The sequence below is a fragment of the Delphinapterus leucas genome, chromosome 7 (genome assembly GCF_059928025.1).
Source record: "Delphinapterus leucas isolate spDelLeu-1000000601 "Yukka" chromosome 7, BTC_Dleu_Yukka2, whole genome shotgun sequence".
NCBI lineage: Eukaryota > Metazoa > Chordata > Mammalia > Artiodactyla > Monodontidae > Delphinapterus > Delphinapterus leucas.
The window spans coordinates 17509568-17522964 of NC_143135.1; positions in this window are offsets into that span (position 1 = coordinate 17509568).

Consider the following 13397-nt stretch of genomic DNA (forward strand, 5'->3'; position numbering starts at 1 on the left):
GTGTGTGTGTGTGTGTGTGTAGTGCTTGTTTATTAATGCAGAGACTTAGTTAGCTGTTCCAAATGGTGATCTAAAAACAAACAAACAAACAAATAAAAGACACACACAAGAAACCAAACTAACAACCTCTTGTAGACTGGAATTAAAGTTACTTTCTCTTGGGCTTCCCTGGTGGCGCAGTGGTTGGGAGTCTGCCTGCCGATGCAGGGGATTCGGGTTCATGCCCCGGTCCCGGAAGATCCCACATGCCGCGGAGCGGCTGGGCCCGTGAGCCATGGCCGCTGAGCCTGCGCATCCAGAGCCTGTGCTCCACAACGGGAGAGGCCACAACAGTGAGAGGCCCACATACTGCAAAAAAAAAAAAAAAAAGTTACTTTCTCTTTAACAGACACTTAAATACACAGTGAGGTGGGTGTGATGTGGTGACCTCATACTGCTCTGCACCTGAAAGTGCCCCTTTTGTCACTATCTTCTTGATGGGTGTCTTTAGATAAGTAATTGAATTAACAGACTCTATTGCCTAGTGATTAAAAGCCTGATTCTTGGAACCAAACTGCCTAATTTGAATGATATCTCTGCAGTTTATTAGCTGTGTGACCTTAGTGAATTGACTTAAAATCTCTATTCTTTAGTTTTCTTATTGGTAAAACATAAATACTAATAGTAAATATTATGTAAACCAGTTGTCCTAATTAAACTTGATAAAACATCTAAAGCACTTATAAAAGTACCAGGTATGTGCATAGTAACATTTCAGTAAGTATTACCTTTTTGTCTTATCTGTGTCTCTCTGGGACTTCGTTTTATTATCTATAAAATAAAATGATGAGAGTAAATGATCCATTGAAGTCGTGTTATAAGAATGAAAGTTCCAATCCAACAAAGGCAGACAGCAGAAGCAAGAAGAAATACAGTCCTGCAGCCTGTAGAACAAAAACCACATTCACAGAAAGACAGACAAAATGAAAAGGCAGAGGAATATGTACCAGATGAAGGAATAAGATAAAACTCCAGAAAAACAACTAAATGAAGTGGAGATAGGCAACCTTCCAGAAAAAGAATTCAGAATAATATTAGTGAAGATGACGTAGGAACTCGGAGAAAGAATAGAGGCAAAGACTGAGAAGATGCAAGAAATGTTTAACAAAGGCCTAGAAGAATTAAAGAACAAACAACTAGAAGAACTAAAGAATAAAACAAACACAGATGAACAATACAATAACTGAAATGAAAAATACACTGGAAGGAATCAATAGCAGAATAACTGAGGCAGAAGAACAGATAAGTGACCTGGAAGACAGAATGGTGGAATTCACTGCCGCAGAACAGAATAAAGAAAAAAGAATGAAAAGAAATGAAGAGAGCCTAAGAGACCTCTGGGACAACATTAAACACAAGAACATTCTCATTATAGGGGTCCCAGAAGGAAAAGAGAGAGAGAAAGGACCTGAGAAAATATTTAAAGAGATTATAGTCAAAAACTTCCCTAACATGGGAAAGGAAATAGCCACCCAAGTCCAGGAAGCACAGAGAGTCCCAGGCAGGATAAACCCAAGGAGAACATGCCAAGACACATAGTAATCAAATTGACAAAAAATTAAAGGCAAAGAAAAATTATTAAAAGCAACAAGGGAAAAACGACAAATAATATTCAAGGGAACTCCCATCAGGTTAATAGCTGATTTCTCAGCAGAAACAATACAAGCCAGAAGGGAGTGTCATGACATATTTAAAGCAGTGAAAGGGAAGAACCTACAACCAAGATTACTCTACCCGGCAAGGATCTCATTCAGATTCGATGGAGAAATCAAAAGCTTTACAGACAAGCAAAAGCTAAGAGAATTCAGCACCACCAAACCAGCTCTACAACAAATGCTAAAGGAACTTCTCTAAGTGGGAAACACAGAGAAGAAAAGGATCTACAAAAACAAACCCAAAACAATATAAGAAAATGATCATAGGAACATACATATCGATAATTACATTAAACGTGAATGTATTAAATGCTCCAACCAAAAGACACAGGCTTGCTGAATGGATACAAAAACAAGACCCATATATATGCTGTCTACAAGAGACCCACTTCAGACCTAGGGACACATACAGGCTGAAAGTGAGGGGATGGAAAAAGATACTCCATGCAAATGGAAATCAAAAGAAAGCTGGAGTAGCAATACTCATATCAGATAAAATAGAGTTTAAAATAATGTTACAAGAAACAAGGAAGGACACTACATAATGATCAAGGGATCAATCCAAGAAGAAGATATAAGAATTATAAATATACATGCACCCAACATAGGAGCACCGCAATACATAAGGAAAATGCTAACAGCTATAAAAGAGGAAATCAACAGTAACACAGTAATAGTGGGGGACTTTAGCACTTCACTTACACCAATGGACAGATAATCCAGACAGAAAATTAATAAGGAAACACAAACTTTAAATGACACAATGGACCAGATACATTTAATTGATATTTAAAGGACATTCCATCCAAAAACAGCAGATTACACTTTCTTCTCAAGTGTGCACAGAACATTCTCCAGGATAGATCACATCTTGGGTCACAAATCAAGCCTTGGTAAATTTAAGAAAATTGAAATCATATCAAACATCTTTTCCGACCACAGTGCTATGAGATTAGAAATAAATTGCAGGGAAAAAATGTAAAAAAACACACACATGTGGAGGCTAAACAATACATTACTAAATAACCAAGAGATCATTAAAGAAATAAAAAGGAAACCAAAAAATACCTAGACACAAATGATAATGAAAACACGATGATCCAAAACCTATGGGATGCAGCAAAAGCAGTTCTAAGAGGGAAGTTTAGAGCAATACAATCCTACCTCAAGAAACAAGAAAAATCTCAAATAAACAATCTAACGTTACACCTAAAGGAACTAGAGAAGGAAGAACAAACAAAATCCAAAGTTAGTAGAAGGAAAGAAATCATAAAGATCAGAGCAGAAATAAATGAAACAGAAATGAAGAAAACAATAGCAACGATCAATATAACTAAAAGCTGGTTCTTTGAGAAGATAAACAAAATTGAGAAACCTTTAGCCAGACTCATCAAGAAAAAGGAGAGGAGTCAAATCAATAAAATTAGAAACAAAAAAAGGAGAAGGTAACATAGACACCAAAGAAATAAAAAAGATCATGAGAGACTACTACAAACAGCTCTATGCCAATAAAATGGTCAACCTGGAAGAAATGGACAAATTCTTAGAAAGGTATAACCTTCCAAGACTGAACCAGGAAGAAACAGAAACTATGAACAGACCAGTCACAAGTAATGAAATTCGAACTGTGATTAAAAATCTTCCAACAAACAAATTCCAGGACCAGATGGCTTCACAGGTAAATTCTATCAAACATTTAGAGAACAGCTAACACCCGTACTTCTCAAACTCTTCCAAAAATTTGCAGAGGAAGGAACACTCCCAGAGTCATTTTACAAGGTCACCATTATCCTGATACCAAAACCAGACAAGGATACTACAGAAAAAGAAAATTGCAGACCAATATCGCTGATGAATATAGATGCAAAAATCCTCAACAAAATACTAGCAAACAGAATCCAATAACACATTAAAAGGATCACACACCATAATCAAGTGGGGTTTATCCTAGGGATGCAAGGATTCTTCAGTATATGCAAATCAACCAATGTGATACACCATATTAACAAACTTAAGAATAAAAACCATATGATCACCTCAATACATGCAGAAAAACGCTTTTGACAAAATTCAACACCCATTTATAATAAAAGCTCTCCATAAAGTGGGCATAGAGGGACCTACCTCAACATAATAAAGGCCATATATGACAAACCCACAACAAACAGCATTCTCAATGGTGAAAAACTAAGATCAGGAATTTTTCAACATAGTTTTAGAAGTCCTAGCCATGGCAGTCAGAGAAGAAAAAGAAATAAAAGGAATCCAAATTGGAAAAGAAGAAGTTAAACTGTTATGGTTTGCAGATGACATGATACTGTATGTAGATAATCCTAAAGATGGCACCAGAAAACTACTATAGCTAATCAATGAATCTGATAAAGTTGCAGGATACAAAATTAACACACAGAAGTTTATTGCATTCCTATACACTAAGGACAAAAAATGTGAAAGAGAAATTAAGGAAACAATCCCTTTCACCATTGCAACAAAAAGAATAAAATATCTAGGAATAAACCTACCTAAGGAGGCAAAAGACCTGTACTCAGAAAACTATAAGACACTGATGAAAGAAATCAAAGATGACAGAAACAGATGGAGTGATATAACATGTTCTTGGATTGGAAGAATCAATATTGTGAAAATGACTAAACGCCCAATGCAATCTATAGATTCAATGCAATCCCAATCAAATTACCAATGGCATTTTTTACAGAACTAGAACAAAAAATCTTAAAATTTGTATGTAGACACAAAAGACTCCAAATAGCCAAAGCAATCTTGAGGGAAAAGAAAACAGAGCTGGAGGAATCAGACTCACTGACTTCAGACTATACTGCATAGTTACAGTAATCAAGACACTATGGTACTGGCACAAAAAGAGAAATATAGATCAATGGAACAGGATAGAAAGCCCAGAGATAAACCCACACATCTATGGTCAAGTAATCTATGACACAGGAGGCAAAGATATACAATGGAGAAAAGACAGTCTCTTCAATACGTGGTGCTGGGAAAACTGGACAGTTACATGTAAAAGAATGAAATTAGAACACTCCCTAACACCATACACAAAAATAAACTCAAAATGGATTAAAGACCTAAATGTAAGACCAGACACTATAAAACTCTCAGAGGAAAACATAGGAAGAACACTCTTTGATATAAATCACAACAAGATATTTTTTGACCCACTGCCTAGAGTAATGGAAATGAAAACAAAAATAAACAAATGGAACCTAAAGAAACTTCAAAACTTTTGCACAGCAAAGGAAACCATAAACAAGACCAAAAGACAACCCTCAGAATGGGAGAAAATATTTGCTAATGAAGCAACTGACCAAGGATTAATCTCCAAAATTTACAAGCAGCTCATGCAGCTCAGTAACAAAAAAACAAACAACCCAATCCAAAAATGGTCAGAAGACCTAAATAGACATTTCTCCAAAGAAGATATACAGACTGCCAACAAACATGTGAAAGAATGCTCAACATCATTAATCATTAGAGAAATGCAAATCAAAACTACAATGAGATATCATCTCACACCGGTCAGAATGGTCATCATCAAAAAATCTAGAAACAATAAATGCTGGAGAGGGTGTGGAGAAAAGGGAACACTCTTGCACTGCTGGTGGGAATGTGAATTGGTTCAGCCACTATGGAGAACAGTATGGAGGTTCCTTAAAAAACTACAAATAGAACTACCATATGACCCAGCAATCCCACTACTGGGCATATACCCTGAGAAAACCAAAATTCAAAAAGAGTCATGTACCAAAATATTCATTGCAACTCTATTTACAATAGCCCAGAGATGGAAACAACCTAAGTGCCCATCATCAGATGAATGGATAAAGAAGATGTGGCACATATATACAATGGAATATTACTCAGCCATAAAAAGAAACAAAATTGAGCTATTTGTAATGAGGTGGATAGACCTAGAGTCTGTCATACAGAGTGAAGCAAGTCAGAAAGAAAAAGACAAATACCGTATTCTAACACATATATATGGAATTTAAGAAAAAAAAATGTCATGAACAACCTGGGGTAAGACAGGAATAAAGACACAGACCTACTGGAGAACGGACTTGAGGATATGGGGAGGGGGAAGGGTGAGCTGTGACAGGGCGAGAGAGAGGCATGGACATATATACACTAACAAACGTGAGGTAGATAGCTAGTGGGAAGCAGCCGCATGGCACAGGGATATCGGCTCAGTGCTTTGTGACTGCCTGGAGGGGTGGGATAGGGAGGGTGGGAGGGAGGGAGACGCAAGAGGGAAGAGATATGGGAACATATGTATATGTATAACTGATTTGCTTTGTTATAAAGCAGAAACTAACACACCATTGTTAAGCAATTACACCCCAATAAAGATGTTAAAAAAAAAAAGACACATGCACCCCAAGGTTCATTGCAGCACTATTTACAATAGCTAGGTCATGGTAGCAACCTACATGCGCATTGACAGACGAATGGCTGAAGAAGATGTGGTAGATATATACAATGGAATATTACTCAGCCATAAAAAGAATTAAATTGGGTCATTTGTAGAGACGTGGATGGACCTAGAGACTGTCATACAGTGTAAAGTAAGTCAGAAAGAGAAAAATAAATATTGTATATTAATGCATATATGTGGAACCTAGAGAAATGGTACAGATGAACCTGTTTGCAGGGCAGACATAGAGACACAGATGTAAAGAACAAACGTATGGACACCAAGGAGGGAAAGCTGGGGGAGGGAGGTAATGGTGGTGGGATGAATTGGGAGATTGGGATTTTATACACTGATTTGTATAAAATAGATAACTAATAAGAACCTGCTGTATAAAAAATAAAATAAAACTCATAAATAAATAAATAAATAAGAATGAAAGTTCCTGAGTACAGGGCCTAAAACTGTATTTGTCCCATTATATTCCCATAACCTAATTAATTCCAATACGAAAGACTGAATAAATATTTATTAATGTACCAATAACTTTATCATAATAGCTACCATTTTTCTTTAGGATTTAAATGTCACACACTGTTCTAGATTCTATTACCTTAAATTCTCACAATGAACCAATAAAATAAGTACTATTATTACCTCATACTACAGATGAAGAAGTGATGTGAAAAGATGTTAGATAACTATTTCAAGGTTGTACAATATAATGAGTGAGGAGTAGTGGAAGAATAAGACTTGGAATTAGATGTATGACTTCTAAGTTCTTATATGAGACCTTTTTCCTTCTGTGTTCTTATGAAGGAAAGTATAATATAACTGTCAAGTTGATAAAGAAAGCTGAAGTCAACTCTTGAAATAAACCTGCCATTACCCATAGCTCTGCAACATGGGGGTCATCTTTGAACTTGTCTGTGCCACTAATGAAGGAATGAATATTTTTGAGATCTAGGATTGCAGTTATCTTGTCTTAGCACAACACCTGACACACAATAGGTACGCAGTATACGTTGATGGACGAATATGGAAGGAATGAGTAGTGATTAGAGACCTGGTGGTTGCTGAAGGAGACTGTGATGGGTTATATTTCACATGTTGTTTTATATAAAATTACCAATGTCATGATTCAGTGTGGCCCTATGCAATGTATCTTACATATTTTATTTGCTCAACCATCACAAAAACATGTAAGGTGGGAACTGTTAGCTAATTTTACAGATGAGGGTGTTAGCTCAACCAAGATGCTAAGTTTTTTGAATCTTAATTTCTGGTTGTTTCTACCACATCAGGTTAGCATGCAGTTTTTTGTTTTTGTTTTTTTAAAAGAATTCAGTGTAGCTTTCTTCATTATAACAACTCTGTTGAAGGTTGTACACTTCTCAGGAAGGTGAGAGCACAGAGAGTTGTAGTACTGAGAGTCAACAATGACCAACATGTAGGTTCATATTATTCTTATTTCCTCCATTCTATTGTTGAGCAAGTCTTAGGTTAATCATTTTTGAATGATTTGATTTGAAATGGACACTCAATTCATTGCCTCAATCTACCAGCCTCTTTGGGCCATTAACTTTTTATAGGAGGAAAGTGTTTGCAGATCTTCCATAGAGTAATTGGCCCTGAATATCTGTGGTGAGAGACTGTGTAAGCTGTGTGAAGGGGCTTGGGGTGCCTTGCAAAAGCCATTCAGGGTTACCTATCAGGTGGGTGAGGTGATATGGTGAGAGCTGACAGGCGTTCAGTATCTCACTGTTATAGACAGGCTATTCTAAATTGAATGGATTGAAGCTTTGATTAAAGGCTGAAGATGCAAGCTAGTCAGGGTGGTCAAAATGTTTAGTCCTATTAACATTCTCCTGTAAACCGCTGAACCATTTGGTCAATAGACCAGACTTCTGGGTTAGAGAGAATAATAATTATGGCTGGCCAATTGGTAATGGATTCTCTTAACCATCTCCCAGGGAACTTGTTGCACTATTTTAAAGCAGAACTATTGGAAAGCTCCACTCCAGGTCTTCACAAAATCATTCTTAGAGTGTGAGACAATTTGGCTTAACATTGAACAGAAGTGGCATATTAATATGGACATTTTCCTAGCATTGAATGTACTTTGCAGGAAAAAATGGCAAACTGATTTTGAGAAAAGATTCACAGACTTATGTCTGAGTGATGAGAGCTTACTTGTTTTTTTCTTTTTCTTTACAAACAATACATTGAGTAATTAGGGAAGAACATAACTACTGAATTACATTTTTAAATGTTACACTGTCCCTTTCCTTACAATCTACTGAAAAGAAATAGCATTTCTAATCCTTTAGATGTTCTGTTTCTAAACAAATCATAAAGCCAGGACTTGGTTTATATATAAAATTGACAAATTTCAGCACTAAGTCTCATTGACTAGAAATCAGTGTAACATATGTTTCTGCATGGATTTTTAGTTTCTTTAATCTTACCCTTCTCCTTGTATCAGCAGAAAATATTTTTTGAAAGCTGGATACTAGTTCCAGTATGGTTTGAGAAAATCTCAAAGCACAAAAGACACATATAAAGGGCCCCTCTTCTCTCCCTGTCTGGCCATTCAGGAATAGAAAGGCGTTACTCGGATTCTGGAAACATGTGTTTCTTTATATCAGTCTCCTTTCAAGAAGATTTTGAGGCAGAATGGAAAAACATGGAATAAATCAAAATAAAGTAGGAAGAAATCAGGGTGCAGAAATAGTAAAGTGAGGTGCAAGAAGGATTGGGAATTTTAGTACTGTGCTATAAATTTTTGAAAAATCATTAGAACTCAGCTAAAATTTTGCTGTGAGCTGCTAACAACCAAAATTAAGTTAGAACATCCCCAATATGTGTAAGATTAAAACAACCAGATCTCAGCTGAAGCAAGAAATGTTAAAATTCCAAAATCACCATTTCTAATAACTGATGTAATAATTGATTTAGACAAGCATTATCAAATATTGTTAAATCTATTAACTAAAATACTTTCAGGGAGCAGGATATTCACATGGTCTCAAAGTATCTCTACACAGTTAACCTGATACTTCTAAAGAATAAATATACCTTTCTATGAAATTATTCACTAGGCACATTAACCAATTTATCAATCTTGGCATCATTAACAGTAGGGCACCTTACCATATAACCTTCCTTGTGTGATGCAAAAAGAAGTAAGCAATGTCTCTATGTAGTATTCCTACCTTAACTGTTTAACTTGACTCTAGTGATGAGGAAACACAAAAATTCAGAATGTGAAAAGAACTGATTTCCTAGCTATGTGTCCCTATGTTAAGGAGAACACTGTCTATTATTATGTTTTCATCCCACCCACAATAAGTGCTTGTGATTCAATGGTCTTAAACCAAGCTTCAAGTGTTCCTATTACTTTGAACATTAGCTTTATTCTTAGATGCTTTTTCCTTCATTAGGCTATACAACTCACCTATCTGTCTATCTATTCAGTCGATGAAGCACATAGATGCTATAAGGTGGCAAATTAAGTTCCTTTAATTTTTTTTAAATATTTATTTTAACTGGTTCCAATATGACTTCTAGAATTGACATGGTAATCACCAGTGCCCAGGTAGAATTACTCAAAAAGGTCGATATCTCTCAGGGCTTAATGGAAGTGTGCTTTTCTGTTATATCCCAAGAGCATGTCTGCTATAGAAAAGGATAAGACATGAGAATGGAGGATGTCAACTCAACTCTGAATGTTCCTAAAGCTAAATGGTGTCTCTTGGTGGTTATTTTTGTGACCTGACCTTATTCTCCCCAAATGGGCAATTAATTGCTGTCAGAAAATTTCTAACTTTTTTGTGCTTCCATTGACACAAAAAAAGGCACCTAAATATTCTTATTGAATTAATGGGTCAAGAGGAGTTGAGACAATAAACATGGCTGCGGCATGCTCCACAATTCTGTCACTGTCCGTTTAAAAGTTTCCATGACTTTAATCAGATTTCTTCATTTGGTTGGGATCATTTATGAGAGACACCAAATAAAAAGCATACCCATTAGATTTCCCCTAGGGAGGCAATTTTGGAAGTTGTAATTTTCCACTCTAAGTATGAACAGCTTCACCATGATAAGAAGGCTTCACATGGATAATGACAATAATGCAGTTTATTTTTTAAGGCCAGCCTGAAGGCCTCCTAAATAGAAAACAGATGTGCTGTGCATCTTCACTTTTTCTCCAGCAATACAGCCAATTTTTCGAGAGCTAAGGCATCAGATGGGGCTGAAGGAAGAACCTGTCTAATGATCTGAGCTACAATATCCAGCAGAGGAAAAATCATGTCAGTAATGTTTATTGAACACTTAGGATGCACCAAGCACCTTGATAGGCAGTTTATGAACATAGCAACACAGTGAATACTATTGTACTACTGTCATCTTCATTCTGTAGTTGAGAAAACTAGAACTTAGAGAGATTAAGAGAATTGTCCAACATCACAAATGTGAAATAAGCATCAGGCAGTCTCATTTAGAAATCATATACTTAAGTTAAGGAAACCACCAAACTGTATTAGGGTTTATTGAGTCTCCACAGGTTTATTTTCATATATTAGTCTAAGTCTTTGTGACAGCCCTCAAGATAAGTATTGTAATCAGTGTGGAGATGTGGAAACTGAGACTCAGAGACATGAAATACCTTGCCCACAGCTATTCTTCTGGTAATTGGCTAATGCTTGCACATTCAGTGTCACTTCCAAAACAGTGTCGTTTAAAGTGTATCATGCTGTTTCTATATTTTGCTTACTGAGTTTTTCTCTGTTTGCTGGGTTTCTCTTATGCCTCTAATTTACATAAAATGGCATGAAATTATATGAAATATTTGGGCTTAAATTTCTATCATAGATAATTCTAGGATGGTCAGAAAATTTGGCCAAAGTAAATAGAATTTATGTCAAGCTTAGGAAAAAAATAATCCTAGGTTCCAATGATATTCACAACAGATTGAGTTAATCTTAAACTTTTAAATCAGAATATTACACAAATGGCAAGGACCATGCCTTATACAATTTTCTGTGTAAAATACTGCTGTAAGCCACTGTGGCAAAGATTAATTTCCCCTCAATATACAATCTCCCCTTCCTTTTTAGTAATAGAACTCCTCAACCACCACTCATGACATTTCACATGATCACTCAGATAGATACCACATTTCCAACCTCTTCTTGCAATAATAAGATTGCATAAGTTAATTACATGGACTTTGAGAGGAAGTGGAGGGCTTAATTCAGTGCCATATCCTTAAATGAAAACTGCTTGTTCTCCATTCCTTCTTTGTGTCTAAAAGAGAAAGTTGTGTTAGGAAGATAGATTCAACCATGAAGACACAAGACCACCACTGTAGTGAACAGTGGAATGACAAAATGAAAGGCAACTGTATTCCTGGACAACCTTGTGGAGCAGAACTGCCCACCTGCTGTGGACTCTGCCACTTCTGGACTGAGAGAGAAATATATATTTATTCTGCTTAAGTTACTGTATTTTGGGGTATCTTTGTTACATGAGCTTAGTATATATCTTATTAGATCAGTGTTTACTGAAATAAAAATCAAGATCCATACTCTTAGAAAGTTTTACAAATTACATGTAATTCTGTATAATAACCTCTATATTTTCTAGCAGATTTATGGTGATATATTACATGGTTTATGGGTCAAATTGTATCACTTAAACTTCATATATTTGAACTCCTAATCCCAGAATATGACTATATATGGAGATAGGATCTTTAAAGTAGAATTAAGGTTAAATAGAGTTATTTGGGAAGACCCTTATCCAATATGATGTGTTCTTATAAGAAGAGATGATTAGGTCACAGACACACAGAGGAAAGACCATGTGAAGACATGAGGAGAAGACAGTCATCTACAAGTCAGAGAGAGAGGCCTCAGAAGAAACCAACCCTACCAACTTCTTGATCTCAGACTTCTATCCTTTAGACTTATGAGAAAATACATTTCTACTTATTAAAGTTACCCAGTCTGTGGTACTTTGTTATGACAGCCATAGCAGACTAACACACGTGGGAAAAGAACCTTGGAGTCACCTATGAACTCCAAACTATAGGCAATAAAGTATTCTCATGAGAATTTTATTAGATAAATCAACAAATAAAAGATGAAAAATCAATCATGTAAGGAAATTTAAAGAGTACCTATTAAATATCAGGAATTATTCTATGAGTTGAGGATAAAGCAATACCCAAGATAGATTGAATCCATTAATCCATTATTTCCTGGCGCTCAAAATTTTAAAGGAAAAAACAAGATAATGATATATTGAGGGAGAGTAGTCTGCTTCATTTGGGGATTTATGGAAGCTCTCTCTAAGCAGCAGTTTTTGTGCTGAAACCTAAATGACAAAAAAGTCAACCAATTTATGTCTATGACTGTTATATATATATGAGTTGTTATATGTAATCTTCATGGCAACTACAAAGCAAAAACATATACTAAATACACAAAAGATAAAGAGAAAAGAATATAAGCATACCACTAAAGCAAGCCATCAAACAAAAAAGGAAGAGAGCAAGAGAAGAAAGGAACAGAGAGGAACAACCAAAACAACCAGGAAACAGTTAAAAAATGGCAATAATTACATATCTATCAATAATCACTTTAAATGTAAATGGACTAAATTCTCTAATCAAAATACATACAGTGGCTGAATGGATTTAAAAACAAAAACAAAACAGAAACAAAAAAACAAGAGCCATCTATGTGCTGTCTACAAGAGACTACTTTTAGGTATAAGGACACACACAGACTGAAAGTGAAGAGATGGAAAAAGATATTCCATGTAAATGGAAACCAAAAGAAAGCTGGAGTAGCTATACTTATATCAGAAAAAAAAGACTTTAAACTCTTAGAGGAAAACATAGGCAGAACACTCCATGACATAAATCAAAGCAAGATCCTTTTTGACCTACTACTAGAGAAATGGAAATAAAAACAAAGATAAACACATGGGACCTAATGAAACGTAAAAGCTTTTGTGCAGCAAAGGAAACCATAAACAAGATCAAAACACAACCCTCAGAATGGGAGAAAATATTTTCAACTGAAGCAACTGACAAAGGATTAATCTCCCAAATTTACAAGCAGCTCATGCAGCTCAATATGAAAAAAACAAACAACCTAATCCAAAAATGGGTAGAAGACGTAAATAGACATTTCTCCAAAGAAGATATACAGACTGCCAACAAACACATGAAAGAATGCTCAACATCA